This window comes from Homalodisca vitripennis, chromosome 1 (assembly GCF_021130785.1).
Source record: "Homalodisca vitripennis isolate AUS2020 chromosome 1, UT_GWSS_2.1, whole genome shotgun sequence".
Classification (NCBI taxonomy): domain Eukaryota; kingdom Metazoa; phylum Arthropoda; class Insecta; order Hemiptera; family Cicadellidae; genus Homalodisca; species Homalodisca vitripennis.
In genome coordinates, this window is record NC_060207.1 from 76,121,124 (window position 1) to 76,141,508 (window position 20,385).

The 20,385-nt window shown below is 37.7% G+C and overlaps 1 protein-coding gene across 3 annotated transcripts in view; it reads right to left on the reverse strand.

The window, feature by feature from the left end:
- LOC124364962 (serine/threonine-protein kinase tricornered) overlaps positions 1–20,385 on the reverse strand; it is an 84,518-nt gene that overhangs the window by 44,571 nt on the left and 19,562 nt on the right. The window lies entirely within an intron of this gene.

A 20,385-nucleotide genomic window follows, 5' to 3' on the forward strand; every position in this document is an offset into this window, starting at 1 on the left:
CCGCAGGGCGAAATTCAGAAAATTAGATTTTGTGGAATTTGTTGTCAGGTTGAGGCTATGAAAGTGTTGGACGCAGTTGTTGACAAGACCTACACTATCTAATTTGGGTTATTTCTAGTGGAAGACATAACTTGTTGCTGAAAAATGTTGAAACAAAGTCAGTGCAGAAATGTCACGGACATTTTTGCTCAACTCAAGCCTGCAACTCCAGTTGCCAACTACGGAGTACACTTACTAAACAATCGATTACCACGGCTTACGTTTTCAGCGCCCGGTCTACCCAACTCCTGCAGGCTGCCATAGAAAATAGACATCGATACGGTAGGTTAATCTGAGAATAGTTGCTGTACAGTACTCCAGAGTGAAAGTGAATATGAGTAAATTATCACATTGGGTGGAGGGAGGGGGGGTGGATACGACACACATGTGAAACACAGCGGGACGATGTCGGGACGGACCCGGAAAACCAAGACAAACTGCACCTCTTGTAAAACATTGATTGTGTTAACGCGACAAAATATGAAATTCTAAACACTGCCAACAAATTGAATTCTTACTTAGATCAACACTGAACGTCGTATGTAGCCTGTACAGAAAGGCAATGGAAATAAATCAGTGCATATAAGTCACCTGAGATTGTTCCGTTTCTTGACGCCATGTTCGCGTCTTCAGCAAATCTTAAAATGAAATTAAATTGTGTGATGTACAATAAATCAAATATCTTTAAGATCTAAACAGCTGCTCTTCCCAAAAACGACGTCGATCCATGGTTTTTGTAACGTCCAATAAAACAAAAGTATTATCTTAGAGACAAGAGGTGTTTAAGGAGAGTATGAGAATGGGGAAGAACAAGGAATGTTATCGTTTTGATGTCATGATATTATGTTCGGGAAATCTGGTCACCTCCCAGCAGTACCCCCGCACGAGCCGATCAGGGGCAGTGTGTCACGCGGCTGGGGAAAGTTCGCCGTCGCGCAGTTTTGCAACAACATGGCGTCATCTCTTCCGCTCTTTTGGGAAGTCACCGCGACACGGCTGAGCCATCCGACAACTGATAACATGCAACTCCCGCTGGTGTGTGTTCGTACCACTAAGCGACCATGAGTAGTTAGCACATCGCTTGTTTACATGCACGTCGACACGTCCAACAACACCGAACATCGATAACGTGCAACTCCCGCTGGCGTGTGATCGTACCACTAAGCGACCATGAGTAGTTAGCACGTCACTTGTTTACATGCACGTCGACACGTCCAACAACACCGAACATCGATAACGTGCAACTCCCGCTGGCGTGTGATCGTACCACTAAGCGACCATGAGTAGTTAGCACGTCACTTGTTTACATGCACGTCGACACGTCCAACAACACCGAACATCGATAACGTGCAACTCCCGCTGGCGTGTGATCGTACCACTAAGCGACCATGAGTAGTTAGCACGTCGACACGTCCAACAACACCGAACATCGATAACGTGCAACTCCCGCTGGCGTGTGTTCGTACCACTAAGCGACCATGAGTAGTTAGCACGTCACTTGTTTACATGCACGTCGACACGTCCACCAACACCGAACATAACTCCCGCTGGCGTATGTTCGTACCTCTATGCGCCGTCGCGCAGTTTTGCAACAACATGGCGTCATCTCTTCCGCTCTTTTGAGAAGTCACCGCGACACGGCTGAGCCATCCGACAACTGATAACGTGCAACTCCCGCTGGCGTGTGGTCGTACCACTAAGCGACCATGAGTAGTTAGCACGTCACTTGTTTACATGCATGTCGACACGTCCACCAACACCGAACATCGATAACGTGCAACTCCCGCTGGCGTGTGATCGTACCACTAAGCGACCATTAGTAGTTAGCACGTCAATTGTTTACATGCACGTCGACACGTCCAACAACACCGAACATCGATAACGTGCAACTCCCGCTGGCGTGTGTTCGTACCACTAAGCGACCATGAGTAGTTAGCACGTCATTTGTTTACATGCACGTCGACACGTCCACCAACACCGAACATAACTCCCGCTGGCGTATGTTCGTACCTCTATGCGCCGTCGCGCAGTTTTGCAACAACATGGCGTCATCTCTTCCGCTCTTTTGAGAAGTCACCGCGACACGGCTGAGCCATCCGACAACTGATAACGTGCAACTCCCGCTGGCGTGTGTTCGTACCACTAAGCGACCATGAGTAGTTAGCACGTCACTTGTTTACATGCATGTCGACACGTCCACCAACACCGAACATCGATAACGTGCAACTCCCGCTGGCGTGTGATCGTACCACTAAGCGACCATGAGTAGTTAGCACGTCACAATTGTTTACATGCACGTCGACACGTCCACCAACACCGAACATCGATAACGTGCAACTCCCGCTGGCGTGTGTTCGTACCACTAAGCGACCATGAGTAGTTAGCACGTCATTTGTTTACATGCACGTCGACACGTCCACCAACACCGAACATAACTCCCGCTGGCGTATGTTCGTACCTCTATGCGCCGTCGCGCAGTTTTGCAACAACATGGCGTCATCTCTTCCGCTCTTTTGAGAAGTCACCGCGACACGGCTGAGCCATCCGACAACTGATAACGTGCAACTCCCGCTGGCGTGTGATCGTACCACTAAGCGACCATGAGTAGTTAGCACGTCACTTGTTTCCACGCACGTCGACACGTCCAACAACACCGAACATCGATAACGTGCAACTCCCGCTGGCGTGTGTTCGTACCACTATGCGATCAATGAGTAGTTAGCACGTCACTTGATTACATGCACGTCGACACGTCCACCAACACCGTACATAACGTGCAACTCCCGATGGCGTCTCTTTAGATATATATATACAGGGTGATTCAAAACTAAACTGCAATCTCTCGAGAGCTTATTCTATAGCTAAAAACAAGTAAAAAAAAAGTTCATATAACCATATGCCCGAAAATATGACGATAAAGTGTTGAATAAATGATCAGCTGTTACTCACAACCTAAACATTAGTTAATATATTTTATGCAGATAAGAATATGCATTTTTGTGCGTCTGTTTTATTTTTAAATAAAGCTAAATTTCAATACCTATTATTAATTTTTTTCCTAAGTAATTCACATGAATCTTTTCAGAATTAAATGTTCTACAAATCTGTTTAAGAAAAAAAATTACCTTTATTTAACATTTATGGAAGTAATCTTACGTTAAACACAAAAATGTGTTATTTCTTTGCACCAATTCTTGTGTTTTACGTAAGATATCTCTGAAAGTATTGCATTTACAGCTCTGGGACGAATTTTAATAAATTTGTCAGATATAAAAACATAAAAAACAATCGTATTTGTATCTTTGTAACTACCTTTACCATTTTTTATACGGCCTGACTTCACCAAGGGTTCTGAAATCCGGGCGAAATCTTTCGCTAGGCGTAACTCGCTAACGAAGCGTTTCCGGGCATATGGTTATATGAACTTTTTTACTTGTTTTTAGCTATAGAATAAGCTCCCGAGAGATTGCCGTTTAGTTTTGAATCACCCTGTATATTTCCAAAATAGACAACAATGTAGCGAAAGATGCGAATACTTTGATCAGTTATAAAACTTTTACTGTCGGAGACTTTTTAATATGAGTCAAAAAATGCCACGTGTTGTACCAATGACATGTAAAAAATTGCTACCTATATTTTAACAAGATGTAACGTATTTTATACAAATTTATACTCAGGAAAGAAAGTAATATCCATAGAATACAATACTACTTGCCATGTATTCTTCGAGTTGTTAGGAGTGACACAGCCGAGTTTTGGAAAATTGGGTCAAACTTAAAAGCAAGTAAAATAACAAGTGAAATGACCTTGCCGATTTTCGCGTAATAAGTAGCGTGCGCAAATACACACGATGGTGGTTTTAATCAAAATGCATGTTAGCGTAAAAGCATTACGATGTAGACTATTCAGTGCGATATTTTAGTAAAATAGTAGTTTCTATTTTTTCGTGTAAAAACTTAGATAACATTTTGTGTAGATAGGACATGTCTGTGGTTTAGTGGGAAATGGTTCAAATACGCTCAACAGACAACAAATAACGGACAGTATGAAGAAGGTGTCACTGACCACCTGACAGCAGCAATACGTGGGCAGCGCACCTGATACGGTCATGTCTATCCTGCAGTATAGGCAACACTTGGTGCGCTTGCGTAAACCAATTATCAACCTGGTTGACTTTTTACTTGCCTACGGACTTTCTAATAAAATATCACGTTTATACTACAAGTACGAGTGACTAAAGAACATGATGTGCGTAGATGTGACAAGAAACAGTCATTCAGTCATTTTATGCATATAGGAACTGGAGACATTGTAGTTGTCAATGGGAACAAATTGATCTATTCTAGTTCACAAACAATCGCCTACCACAGTCATTGTTCTGAATTTAATAAACTACATCAAATATCAACAAAGGAACAACGAGATACTGAACACAGAAATAAATACCAAGACAGTTACTACAACGCGTTAAGGTTGTTTCGGTGAATTTCATTAAAACGTTGGGGAGAATCAACTAAAACTTTAAAATGGAAAGTCAAATGGAAATTGAATCGAGCGGTGACTAAAATTACAAGTATATATGAGACAAAATCCACAAGACAGAAACACTTTTTCACCGTTCAATTAATTCTTCAAGCAATAGTTAGAGAATTGGGAAAACTGAAAACGCGAGAATGGATTATTAATTTACCATGGTACAAATCCTTAATGAAAGAGATCTCTTTAGACAAAACTAATATACACGCTTATTTAAATAAATTGCATACATTATAAATTAAGTTTTAACTTTTCCATTCTTACTATAAAAATGGTTCAATTGCCAATATTTTATATATGGTGATCAAAAATACATACAACTTATCCATTCCATAATTATTTAGTTCAACTCCATTGGGATAGTTCTGTCACGTTCGTTTAGTCTGAACAGCTTTAATGTTAGACTCTGCTATTTCAGTTCTTTAATTCCAAATCAGTCCAAATTATCGTATTAAAATATCCGAAAAAATGTATTTATAAATAATTAGGATATTGGATCGAATATTGTATCACTATATAGTTTACTGCTTAGTACAAAGGAGAATAAAAATTGGTATGATGAAAGAACGAAGAACATAAGCAACAAGTTAGGTAGGAGAGTTAACAGAACGTTGAGTAATACTCTATAGCTAAGGCATTGTTCTAAAAATACAACATAAAAGGGCCAATTTTTTTAACCGCACTAGAATTTTTCACGAGATCAATCACAGTAATGGTGAGTGTCGAACACAAATGTTTATTTCAGTATTAGTGACCCAACTGAGATCATTTGTCGTGATGCTGTGGCCGAGACACGTCGAAGTACGGTTACAAACCCAACCGATAAAACGTGTCGTCTAAACTACAGTAGGTGAAATGAAAGGCCGCCTTCAGCAAGATCACGTGTGACCTAGACCATGAGCATGTGTATATTTGATGTGGTTATCGTCACGAACACGCAACTATCATATCAGAACAGCAGTCATCGCGTCGGTTCCAACTTCCGCGAGCAGTAGAAATATATCAGTAACCGCTGCATGGCCAATCCAAGGGAAGCAGAAATAAGTGAAATGCAGCTGTGACAACTCACCAACAACAGTCCAATATGTTTATTCCGTGATATTTGAAAAAATCATGAAATACAAGCAGGTCGTTATTTACTGATGGTTAGTGCGATTTGATGCACTAAGTGATGTACATACAGCATCAACAGTTTTTTACTACCAAATAAACCGATACAACAGAGTATCAAAGCTCCTCACAAAATGTAACGAAAGTATCACCTACCAATTTAACGAAGCAACTTCGCCACATGTGTTAGTAATTTACCAAAATTATGTCATATGATTAACTTTCATAGTATAATCAGTTTGTTTACAAATTAATTGTTTCATTCTGGGATTTCCTCATTTTCGTCCCCCATAATACCCACATAAAATACGTTAAAACTGTATTTTTATTTTTTAACCTTTTGAATCCAAAATCGGTAGTGTTCTTGGTACTATGGTATTATCCGGAGGGCACAATTTATGGAACAGTTTTTCTTACCGGGGACCTAAAAACTACATTATTCGACAGAACAGACTTTATTCGATTTACTGTGAAAATTCTTATTTTCTGCAACTCGAAACGAAGCCATGTAGGCGAGACGAAGACCACTATGTCGCTATCTATGTCTGGTTAATACGCGATATAAGTAGGTTTAGATTAGATTATCATAATCACAGATCCTCCGAAAATTTAGAGGATCCGGCACGTGATCTGAGGTCGGGAAGAACCGACAGAAATGCACCTGGCCACCAGTGGGGACTTCGAGCCCCGCACTTCTGGCGGACAAAGAAAACATCCCTCGAGATAGTACCTGCATTCAAACTCAGATCACATGAGCGCTCGTAAGTCGACTTTACCTTTTAATATTTATAATACGAATAGTAGATAGGGACAGAGTGACCTTCTCGCAGACATCGCTTCAATTCGGGAGGCAAGAAACATGAACCAATCGTCATTATGACATGTAATTTACAAAGTATGTGGCCTCCGGATAACATCAAAGTGCTGGGTTCTTACTTTAACCCAGAAGAACTATGAACACAGCCTACAGGATCTTGCTATTAAGCGATATAGGAACTACGATCAGACAACGACGCAATTTCAAGAAGGGCCTGTTGAATACTTGGTATATATGTGTAAAAACTGTAATATTCAAAATAAGTTTTTAGTTTAAACGTTTATTTTCAATTTTGTTCCGGGTATTCATCACTTTCGCATTAATTAATTCGATAAGGTGCCTCCTAAAGCCTTCTAAAGATTTGAAAAATTATTATATTGAATGAAGCCAATGCCTAAAATTATTTTCATGTATTTTCAAGAATGCACGGACAACTATTTTGAAATATAGAAAATGAGTTTTTGTATTCCTTACGACAACCAAAGAATAATGTATTTACTAAAGCAAATTATTTTAAAAACCACTCATAAGTAAATTATTTTGGTTACATTTACGCAATATTTTCTTCAAATAGTATGCAATATTATTGATTATATGATTAATGAATGCTTAAAAATCACCGATATTATTCAGGAAACAACACATACTGTAATTAAAACGGACCGAGCAATCATATTATTCAAATTATTAATACTAGCAGTTACACAGATCTTCTCACGCAATTTCTTATACAAACTGGGACATCGTAGGCATATCCTTTTTAAACTACTCGTACATACCAAACACTCCTGAGATAAGTCATGGTTTCTGGGAAATACTCAACCTTCTAATCCTTTTCCGAATAATTGTACTTTAATTTTAAAAAGGAGAATTGTAAGGCCTCAAAGGAAGAGGTTAAACATTTTTTATAAGCGCCAATGAAATAATCGAAATTCTCTCAAACATTCCATGATATTTCATGGAATAGGTTTAATGTTTTCAGTGAGAGTTTAAATATATTAGGGCACTGTGGTGGATATTAAATTCGAAGTTCGTATTCTGTTTAGAAGGAGGTATAATATAATATCTTGAAGCTCTACCATAATTTTAAAACGGAAATAGGCACGTTTTAAGTTTATATTATTTCAATGTTATGGTTTAGAGGAACGGGAGTTAAGCTAAATGGCAACTTGCTCATGTTTCAGGTTTTCGTCGCCATGGTTAAGTTTGCCTTACACAACTACACACCAAGACCTTTTCGAACTGTATTAATAATATGTATGATTATTTTAATTCCCAAAAATGACATCTATTCCTACTTTGCAGGACATCCAGCTCGCTGTCTCTGCTTATGTCTTCGGTATTAGTTGTTTAAACACTACACCAGTAAACCTGATACAGTACACTGTTTCATTGCTTTCCAATCGATATATCATCTAATTTCTTGTTTCTGTCTAAGAATTATATGATTTTTCTGTATGTAATAAGTATCGTAAGCCTATACTGCCTCTTCGACGATTTTCTGTTAAAGAAGTTACATTTTATGTGTGTGCATTGATTTGTGATTCCATTTGAAATGGTCACGGACTCACTGCGCTCTTTTTAAAGGCGTAAGTCACATACTAAATAGTTTGCTGAATCATATTAGTGCATTGTTTCATTTTTTTCCCTTCAGCTATTGTAAACATACCATCCAACAATGTAACAGAAACCTAATTTCGAGTATCAAAAATAAACAAAACTGTTTGAATTCCTCACTGCTGCAATCTATATAGTAAAGATTATACAATACTACTATCATAACTATCTGCAGCACACATCGATGGATGGTATTTTGTTCATGCGTATACAAAATTCTGCATAAAGTATTTTAAAATGAGAATACAACGGGATAAAAATTATTTATTTATTATTGTTTATTCTAAGCAAAATACTTGACACATTTTGTCTAAATCTGAAAACTAGATTGTTAATCATTCAATATCAAAAAACCACACACCCAAACATAAAGATATGCGACATCCAAACATCATTCTTCACAAAATTTCGCTTTTATGATATTAATAAGACTATTACCATACTAGAATGAATCCATATAAAATGATTCCTCGATTACAATTAATTCCACACAAGAATTTTCAGGTGTTATATTTCATTAAATTAGAAAGGAAGACAGTAAAGCAGAACTTGTCTTAGAAATAGTTCTTGGTTGCAGATGGATAAAATGCGAAACACGGCTGATCAAGGTCAGGAGACTGACTGGGGCTGGCAGTTGCTCACAAGTATTGTCAGCGAGGCAGAGAGCTCCTTTTGTTCTTTATCAGTCTCTCAGAGGCGGGATGTGGTCATTGAGGTCAATTTCGAATACCGGGAATGCCGTCTACCGGTTTCCTTGATAGAAAAGTTTATTGACATCGCGAGGCCCGGCTTACAAAAACAAGGATATATAGGTTTGCTACAGTTGAGTTGCTACAAACAGACCAGTTGGTATGCTGTTTCCTTCGAGTTTTAATACTCAAAACATAAGAAGGTTTAAACTGATAAACGCAAGGAAAAAGGATATGAAGGTTTGCTACAGTCGAGTTGCTACAAACAGACCAGTTGGTATGCTGTTTCCTTCGAGTTTTAATACTCAAAACATAAGAAGTTTTCAACTGATAAACGCAAGGAAAAAGGATATGAAGGTTTGCTACAGTCGAGTTGCTACAAACAGACCAGTTGGTATGCTGTTTCCTTCGAGTTTTAATACTCAAAACATAAGAAGGTTTAAACTGATAAACGCAAGGAAAAAGGATATGAAGGTTTGCTACAGTCGAGTTGCTACAAACAGACCAGTTGGTATGCTGTTTCCTTCGAGTTTTAATACTCAAAACATAAGAAGTTTTCAACTGATAAACGCAAGGAAAAAGGATATGAAGGTTTGCTACAGTCGAGTTGCTACAAACAGACCAGTTGGTATGCTGTTTCCTTCGAGTTTTAATACTCAAAACATAAGAGCGAGGTTAAAACTGAGAAACGCAAGCACAAGGCAAAGTTGGATTTAGTAACAACAAAGCAAGATGAAACACAAAAATAGCCACAACTGTGCAACAAAGACCACAATTATACGAAGGCAACAAATGTTATCTAGATACTAGCTGAACGAAATGGTTTCTCAGCTAGTGTTATTGATATTACTTGACCAATGGTGCCCAAAGGTGTGTGAATGATTTTCTGTGAATTCACAACCAAGCAAATTCCGGTCTTAGGTGTAGTGGTAAGCTTGTGTAACCTAAGTACAAATAAGAATATTTTTTATTCAAAAAAAACTACAACAAACTTACATGTGATGTAAAATCAATGATATACAGTATTAATTAATACATTAATTATATATATATATATATATATATATATATATATATATATATATATATAATTTAAATGTATTGGTTGGAATGGTCATTACAATTCTCCTGGTATTCAATAGCCTGTCAACGATGTGTCTAGAACTGCATAACACTGGAGAAGCTTAAAACAGTTTTAGGCGTGACAACTCCAAGAGCACTTGACACTGGTAAAAGATATCGGAAGAGAATTTATAAATCGGACGCCTGCCGAGAAAGCAAATTTGCGTATACTAACGTCCGGTACTTGTATGATTACCTCTGGTCACATACACATGCATGTCTCGATTTCAAGTAAGAGAGCATTTATTCCAGTTTCCAGTAGTTTATTATGTATCCAGTCTATTATGTAGAGACGATGCTAAGTCAAAATTTTGGGGCCTTTGAAAACTTGTTTGCTCGACTCCTTGTATTTAGGTTTGCAGTTATTTGGAAAGTCTCTTTCTGGAATACCCGTATAAAATTTTTAATGTTTATGCATGTTACGTATGGAGGTAAATCGATCAATAATATGCCATAATCAGTACCTGACTTGAGCAGTACTTAGACAGAGACTTTAAAACAAAAATACTAGAGGACAATTTAGAACATATGACCTCAGTGTGGTAATTCCAAGTGAATCCTTGATCAAGGTTTACAAAATCAATTTTATCACAGTTTCAGTTCAAGGATTGTTCCCGAGTTTTCGCTGAAACAGATTCGTGTCATGAGAATTACTAGACGAGCCTCACATTCAGTAATGATGAACCAGTATCTTTCACTTAGATATAAAAAAGTAGTGGGCTGAGCAAAGATCCTGTAGAACGCAATTTGGGACATCTGATTTGAGCTAAGCATGTAGTTTTCGAAAACTGTATAAATCCAATTTATGTAGAGATATGCTGTTGTCAACGCTTCAAAGGCCTTACAAATCTCTACGAACAATCGAGAGTGGTGTTTTTACTCTTCAGAACCTTTACAATCATATCGACAAGACGCAATGATGCATCCGCTGTACGATTTTCCATTTCTGAAACCGAATTAGTGCGTTGAAAGTTGTTTGTATAACAAGAATCAGTTTTGGACCCCCTACGTATGGGAGTTGAGTGTATTACACGAGTCAACACTGCACGTTCTTTGTGGGAGTTGGGTGTATTACATGAGTCAATACTGTACGTTCTACATGTGGGAGTTGAGTGTATTACATGAGTCAATACTGTACGTTCTTTATATAGGAGTTGGGTGTATTACACGAGTCAACACTGTACGTTCTACATGTGGGAGTTGAGTGTATTACATGAGTCAATACTGTACGTTCTTTATATAGGAGTTGGGTGTATTACACGAGTCAACACTGCACGTTCTTTGTGGGAGTTGGGTGTATTACACGAGTCAACACTGTACGTTCTACATGTGGGAGTTGAGTGTATTACATGAGTCAATACTGTACGTTCTTTATATAGGAGTTGGGTGTATTACACGAGTCAACACTGTACGTTCTACATGTGGGAGTTGAGTGTATTACATGAGTCAATACTGTACGTTCTTTATATAGGAGTTGGGTGTATTACAGGAATCAATACTGCACGTTCTACATATGTGAGTTGAGTGCATTACATGAGTCAATACTGTACGTTCTTTATGTAGGAGTTGGGTGTATTACAGGAATAAATACTGTACGTCCTATAAAGCTATATATAAAGCTTTCGTACGGCCATTTCCTAAAAATCGCATGAAATATAAAAAAACACATAAGCATTCGAAAACTCTTTTTTGTTTTGGTTTATAACAAATTACAACTGAGATATAAACATTCCTTTCCTAATGTTGGGCAACCGCCATCATGAAACCTTGACAGAGAGATCCTAACACATAATGTAATAAAATTATTTAAGAGTTTTTAAACGTGTAATTTATTTGTTTGTGTTTGAAAATAGTTAATGAGATAAATTCCATCATGAGGGCGCCTACAATGGGCTGGTTCTACCAAAAAGGACATTAATACCCAAAATGTGTGAACATGCGGGCGGCGCTGCGATCAGTAAAAGGTGAAAGGATGTAAGGTAAGGTACGGCACGGTGCTGTACAGTCAAGGTTGGACTACAGACCGTTTCTCAATCTCTGTTTTCCGCTCCTCGCCTTGCCGTTGCCGGAGTTGTGAAACTGCGTGACGTGATGTGACATGACGTGCAGTAGCGTGTCGCGTTGTTGTGCGTGTCCGGCCGCGGTCGCACGCACGCACAACTGCGGACTCCTGTATTGACAACTACCGCTGAGTGGCCGGTCACTTGTAGCTAGCTGCCCGCTACAGTATCGACACCACGCCTGGTTTACGTCGCCATCGCTTCGATTTCGGCCCAAGTTTATTTAAAACTGTGGCCGAACGGAGATACTCTTGCACCACACAGCTCGAGTTTACTAGCTACTGCCCACGCGTCCATTCTCGTCGTCCGGGTGCAAAATATACTGTTCCACGAAGCTAAACAACCCCACGAGTAAACATTGTAATGTGTTTCTCCGTGTTTCATCTATCTAAGCCAAAATAAAGTGTAATTTGTGATGAGAGTGGGGGCTGTCTATTTTAGGACATACATTTTTTTAACAATAATAGAACATTGATAGACGAAAGAAACTGTGGTCTAAAACTGAACCTTTAAGACATTCCTATAATAGTAATGGAACTCTCGGAATATATTCCACAAAATCGCATTCTAAATGTACTATAAAACAAATAGAATTTGATTCAGCAAATAGCTTCACGATGAAATACCAACTACATTTGTAGTTTTCTCAAAAAGCAGTGATGCGGGATCATTTCTAAAGCCTTTTGGAAGTCAAAATCGATTATATAAATCTCGTCGATTCACTAGAGGACCATCCAATATTTAAAATTACAAGTCTGTGCCATTCGAACTTCTCATGAAGTCGTGCGAGAAGTGATAAGGTAAAAAGCCCTACAAAAACTGCATGTATTTTTGTTACAACGGCTACAAAATAAATCGAGAAAGTTACAAAAATAAATAGGAGTTCGTGAGTCCTTTTTGGGAACTACCACAGTTTTGAAAATGCCCAGTCAATAAACTCCACGTGAACAATGACATAGCACACGCGCAAAGCTATTGTATGTAACTTTGAAAATAAATGTAAGAATATAATAAATCCCAAAGGTAGAAAGACTTTTTATGTTCTTGATGACAGAATGATTTGTCATGTTAACATTTGCTAAATTTGACAAACTCGTATACTTTATATTACATATTAAATTAGACCAATTTGGGCTACCGGAAGCCTGCACGTGGTAGTCCTTAAATTATATGAGATGGTTCTCCATCTCATTATCCTTGAGAATGTCTTCATCAATAGATTTTTTTACGAAAGTAAAGTGCTATCCAAACTTAGAAAACATCACAGTGGCGTCAAGGACAACCCCCCTTAAAACTGGATAAAACATTTATAAAAGTTTTTCGGTTGACACTACACCGCCATAACACAAAAACGTGAATCAAGAGTCTATGAATTTTAAAATAAATGGAGAATTACTCTTCTAACTTGCCTTTGTAATGGTCTTCGGTTCTCACTACTTTACTACAAGGCTATCAAAATAATGTCACGTGACCAACTCGTTGTCCTCGTTTTCACTATTCCGGGAGTGGAGTGGGGGGAAGCGGGCTAGCCCACGAACGGTGCAGAGTTTTGTTTACAGTTCCTTTTTATTTAGATCAATGAAAGCGTAAAGCATTTAGATGTGCTCTATTTACCTCTTGCCTAAATATGCTTACCTCAATTTCTGATGGAATAATAACTTAATGGTCTACAAAACAGAAACTAAAGTTACGAACATACATTCCTAGATCTCAGGAAATGGAAAATAGAAATATATCTTCTTGCTCATGTGCACTTTGGATCGTTTCTTACTGAAAACGTCCATTCATTTTGAGTCTTGTACGCGTAATTCAGAAATTGGAATAAATAAGAATAAATACAATGCATCATAATTTTCCAAGACTGCATGCAGACAATTTGATGTTATCGTAACAATATTATAAATACGAAAATGCCTTTTTCGTTCGTTTTGCTTTCACGCATAAACTATGCAATCGATTGTACTGAAATTTTACATAAAACTGTACGGCCCTGGTAGAATATAAGCCTACTCGAATTTCAAAAATCCCTCCGGGCTATGCTCCACTGGTTATAAAGTTCCTAAATATTAATTGAGGAAGCCTGTAAAATTAAACCAACTATTCTGCTTAAACATTTTTTTATGACAGCACAACCATATGTTCAATAAATTTAACATATTTACTTTTTACAGAAGTAAACTTTTGAAGTATGGAACCAAAAATGTACTATTGTGACCAGAAAACATTACAATGGCCATAAATATACACTCTTTAACTTATTTTCTTGATCGTGGTAAGAAGGTACACTCAACACTGGCTTCGGAAATATAATTCACTCGAACCAGAAGTGCTCATACAGATGCAAAACCTACGGAATTGCGTTCGAAACCGCGGGTAACTGCTAGTAATGAATGTAATTTTAAAAAACTGTATGATATGAAATGTAAAATTAATCTCTGCAGTTGTTAAAACGAAATTTCACATTATCACATTGAAATGAATATTTGATATAAAATATGGTAGAGTAGGCCTACACTAGGAAATTGATACAACTAACGTCATTACGCCACTAATTTTCGGCACTAATCCTTCTTACAGAACACGTACTTTAGATACCCGACAAATGGGAGACTTCTATCTCAGATTGTTTATGCGTTTTGGTGAACTTGGAATAGTACGAGGTATTATTTGTCCAGATCATAAATCATAAAGAGGCCATTGTTGAGATCGATGCTGACCTTAAACGAATAACTACACGATCAGCCAACAATATGCAACGTTGACTGTAAGGCAACAGCCTTATAGTAATGGCCTTACACGAAACACTGATGTGCAATGTGCTTTATCTGGCACCGCAGTTTGATACAGGTGTTTGACGTATTCTGATCACGTCCATCAACGAGTACTTACTTATACTGGGAGTTCTGGCTCCGACATGATTGAAATGTTATACCTTTCATCAACGAGAATACAATATTAGGAAGAGATGATATTTATACTACATTTACTGGTATGACGTGTGGCACGGTTCACACGCGATCAACAGCAAAACCCTCAACTCCATAAAATGGTGCAATCAATTTGATGCTGGGATATTATTGTTTTATTTTAGATTTATTTTAAAATAACTGCCCTGAAAAAACAGAACATTGAATCACTACACTTATTACACGCAATTAATGTAGGAAATTTAGTATTCAGATACAAATAAAAAACTACTGAAGATAGAAATGGTAAATTTTCACAGTATCTACGTGGGTTTTAGTTTCAGGGAGTGACATGTTTTTAATAATTCTTTCTTAAAGAAACTATTCTTTTCTTTATAAAAACATGTAACTGCCTCCAGTAAATACTTCAAGTATATACTATTAAATGTTCACGTTGTTATATTCCACGGTTCTTTTGGACATGATTATAATTCTTCTCAATACTAGATGAATCTCTAGTATACCTTTCCAGGGCCGCCTCGGCGGCTGTATCCGATGCTGGACTGTGGTTATTCAATCTGTTGAGGAACGCCGTATACCACATCACGCAGTGTCTAAAAGAAGCAAAATCTAGTCTGTCGTCTCTTTGGTTTGCTTGCTGCGAAAGGTGCCAAATTTTAGAATACCCCGTTAATAAATCGGGAATGTTTAGAAAGAACAGCATTCACATTAATATCATTGTTTACGATCACGTGGCGTGGAATTCGGTCAGATCGCAGTCTTAATAAGTTTGAATTTCACATCTCGGCTATGGATACCACCATTAAGATTAGTAGGCCATATACGTAACTTGTTTGTCTACGCGGAAGAAGTGTTGCTCAGAATCCTGGATCTGAGCGGGGTCTACCCAACACACGTGTGTTGGATGAATCAAAAGGGTATTTCCTCGTTTGTGTCCGGCATGTTAATAGTAATTAATACCGTTTCACTATAGAACTCGCATTGCTATGATAAACAGCTTCACCTCCGCAAAGTAAGGCTGGAATCTTGGTAGGAACAGCAACCTAAACTACGATTTAATCTCTATTGAAATGTAATACTATTTATATAGTAATAACATTAAGGGGGACGGTACAGCTTGTCCCAACTACTCTGCTACATAACACTAAATTATCTATTGCGATCTTACATAAGGTTATGTTTTGTCAATATTTTCAGGATAGGCTTACAACATTCTGCAGTTTAATAAAAAAAATATCTATATCTATTATTTAAACATTTAATAATGGTTTTTAAATGCCTTAAAAAATAAAATACAACTGTATGGCCAACACTGTCTTCCTTATAACTATTTACTCCTTAAAGAAAAACTGAAAAAAGTTTGTCTAGTTTATAATGAGTAATACAACATTTTGAACCAGATTTATGTATCTACATTCAAGACTAGGATAGTAACTGATTTTTTAATTTCAAAAATAAAAGTTATGTTTTGTAATAATGGTCACAAAAAAAGTTTTTTGTTTTATTCACCACAATGATTCTGGTTCAGATTGTAGATATGTCATGAATACCTGACAGAAGTTTGATAGCTGTAAGGTTAATATTTAAGCTTAATTACCTTTTTGAGGTATTTAGAAAACGGTAATAAAAACACTGGTTTTGGAAAATCAATGATAAAGTCATATTTTAGTACACAGTCGAATTAGAACTCTCCAGCAGGATAAGAAACATTTGCTTTCCTAACTTCCAATGTGTCCATTTCTGCCTTTTCTCTGTTTTTTATGCATAGCGTGTCAAAGTTACACATCGCTTTTTCAAAGTGCTTGCCTGGGATTATATTTAAAACTGTAGGATCTTTGATTTACTTTGTTTACCCTCACTATAAACCAAAGTTGATTCATAAGCAGCAATTTGAACAACTTTGCTACCAGCAAATCCTCTTTTTAGGACCATAAAACGCTGTTATAACTCTCGTTGGCGTTTTGTGTTTTTATTTTAGGCACCTTCGCAAAAGCTCAGGCTTGGAAATCAGGCTTAATAACAGTGGGAAGTGTATGTTTGTGCTTATAATCATTATTACTGTCTCTGAAACCACAGCTTTTTGGTATGTGCACCACGACTCGGCACCTTGTGGGCAAAAATGATGACGGGGTTGCCTTGTCAATACTTGCCTTGTGATTCCAAACAGCCCAAATAGCTTTTTGCATTCCATTTAGATCATTTGGATTAGCCCTAACAGCATTACATACGACTGGTCAATTACAGGTCCTGTTGAGCGTTTTTACCCCCAATTTTTTACCGTAGTGCGAATATTTTAATTTATTTTTTCTTTCAATTTATGTAACCTACTATACATCTTCCATCACCACAGAAACATTTGGCCCATGGGGTTTGCTCTCACATACAGCTGAGTAGTTAGCAGTATCACCATCGCCTATATAACTTGTAAACCTCACTCCCAGGTTTTTCTTCTGAGCGATGAAATATTTATTTAGACTTGTGTAGCCAGTTTTTACAATTTTGTCCTCTTTTGGATCCGTTCCAAGAGTTACAACTACGGTAAAATGAAGACAAAACCTCAACGTCAAGGATTTTCCCTGTATTGGCTCCGATAACAGCACATGCTCCATGAAGCGAAGTGTGTCATCTCCGCATCCATGTTCCCTCTCCCGATACTGTATGTCAGTAATAATTTCAAAGTTTCTTCTTTTATCTTTAATTTCTTCCACAACAGCATCCTTGACACAATAAACTTCTGTTGTTGCACGTAAATGTTACCATTTATCATTTCGTATGTATTATTTTTGACAGGCGGCAAACACATAACTTAGTTAAGCCTTGTAGGCCTTGGCCAATAGTTCTCATAAAATAAACTAACCTCATATTAACTTCATAAGTATTATTTGTACCTTCAATAATTTTACTTGTCCAAAAGTAGCCTAGTTTTTGGATCACAAAACTTTCACTGAAATAACATTTTTGAGCCTTTGAGGCATGTTTTGGCCAAGTGAACTTCTCCATTACATATATTACAAAACAAAAAAGACTGTATTCCTTCAGATAACATTTCCAAATAAATCAGCCTATAACCGGAAAAGTTATTAGTAGCTTGGCTGCTACTAGGACTAGGCCTGTTAGCTTTTTTGAGGTTAGGATATTCTAAGTTTAGTTTCTTACTAGATTTACTCTTACAAGGTTCTTCATTGCCTTTACTATGTTGGTTACCACAAAACTGACTTTTCTTTCTTTTGTACGAACCCTTCCTTATTCACTCCCATTTTCCAAACACGACACAGTAAAACCACACAATAACTTTCCAAACAAAACACAGTAAAAACAATAGCACAATAACACAGACGAACAGTGTTTAAGATCTAATAAAATGTAAACACAATCAGATCAAAGCTGTTGCTAGTCTCCTGCAAGTCAGTAAAACGTTGAAAAGTTGTTTTTGGTTCCCAACACTTGAAAATTTAGCCTGACGTTAGTTTAGTTTTTAATTTCATATCTTTTCTCAAATATTGAGATATTTAACTTTCACTAAAACGTTCATAAAACCCAGATTGTAAAGACAATCGTTTTAAGAAAAGTGATTTTTTTTGTTTTAAGGTGTACTGACCTCCCTTAAACCAAAAATGACCATTTAATTCCCAAAAAGCACTTAATGGGCAGTATCTAATTATACAGCCACCAGGGTTCTGTACTGCTGTATATACATAACGTGTTATTGAGGTTCGCTAGTGAGATTGAACACCAACCCAGCTCGCGCGAGAATGGCACGACCACAAGGAGATATATAATATTCTTTAACAGAATGTATAAAGAACAAATTACGCAAGAACACAATTCTAATATGCCTATCCCACAAAAAACCCAACTACCCCCAGGTCATTCATTACTCGCTCTCGGGGTTGTTTTCCGCATTACTACAGTACGTAGTGTGTCTTTAGTTATAAGTGCGCCTCAGTAGTGTTTGTGTACATAGAGACTGTAGGAGACGTATAGTGATCTGATTGTCATCAGCCTTAACTTCAAGTAAACTTACATAGTGATCCCAGTTTAACAATCAGGAACCATTCTAATTTCAATTAACATACTCATACAAAACTCATAGGAATACCAAATCTACTGTTTTAAAATTTTTGGCATAATACGTCTCGCCCTTGAGGAATACAGTTATTTTAAAGAATATAACAAAGATTTGCCTCCACTTGAACTCTGGACGTACGTACTATAGCTGAATATTATACTTCGGAAGAAGTGAAAGAGTGTCGGACAAGGGATCAATAACATACGCTTTCTCCACAGCATATCAGGATATAATATGCTGCGAGAGGAAAAAACTATCGTATCGCTCGATAATTTCTCTTAGAGAGGTAACACTACATTGTTGTACAAACTCATTGGAGCAGAGAGTAAATCTCGACTTCACAACTACCGTCTACCTTTCTGACTGTGCTGCCATTAACCTTGTAGCCTGAGGGCGGACGACGGGACCGGGACAACAAAAGAGGCGAGGCCAGGACTGAATGGTGTAAGAGTTATTAAAGTGCGGCAATGGCAAGGCAATCATATCGGAACCGACTAATAACGCTGCACGGTCCACTGCGCGCAGTGTCCGTCACGCTACACGCTGCGGCCCAGTCTGGCGAACTGTGCAAATATTACAGACCTTCACGTCAACACGACCTGACACGAGAGAGATCCTGGATGTAAGAAGTGACAACGACTAGATTTCAACAGGAATGATCCCGCACCCGAATCACGATGTCTGGGCTGACCCACCACACAATTAAAATAGGATATACGAAATATGCCCTATGGTCCCGAATAAGATCGATCTGTAACCCGTCGATAACTCGAGGGTTCGTTCTTCCTGGGGAAACCGGTATCACGGAACCGGAAAGGACTCCTTCGCCTTCCACCTGCTTTACGAAGTTCCGGTTTTAAATAAAATTCGTAGTGGAAGTGGTTTCAACCTGTAAATATACACGTGAAGAATAGCCTATAAAAATATGTCGACAATTCGGGGACCCTTGAATCAAGTACCAGTAACATCAATCTTCCTTCATTTCAATGTTGCTATGCCAAACGTCTAGAAGTTTTGATATAGCCCTAACCTCATCTCGGGTTTACTGGAGCTGTGGGCAGCTGGAGTGGGGCAAAGTACCATTTACTTCATTTGGGTACCCAGTTCTTTGAGATTGGCCGATGGCTGCCTAATATCTGAGACCATCGAGATTAATGAAATCTGCGACTAACTTTAGTAAATGATATGAAAAAAGATCGAGGTATTTATTTTTTGTATTTTGTTGAATCTAATCCCAATCAATTCCTATAAAACTTTAAGTGGGGTTTATAGGAGTTAACAGTTGAAAATCTTCAAGTGATAACTATCGGGTATTCGAGAGATACATACCAGTGTTTATACGTGTTTTATTGTCATAGTTTAGTTTATAAGGCAAATAAGTCGTTATTTGTTTAACAAT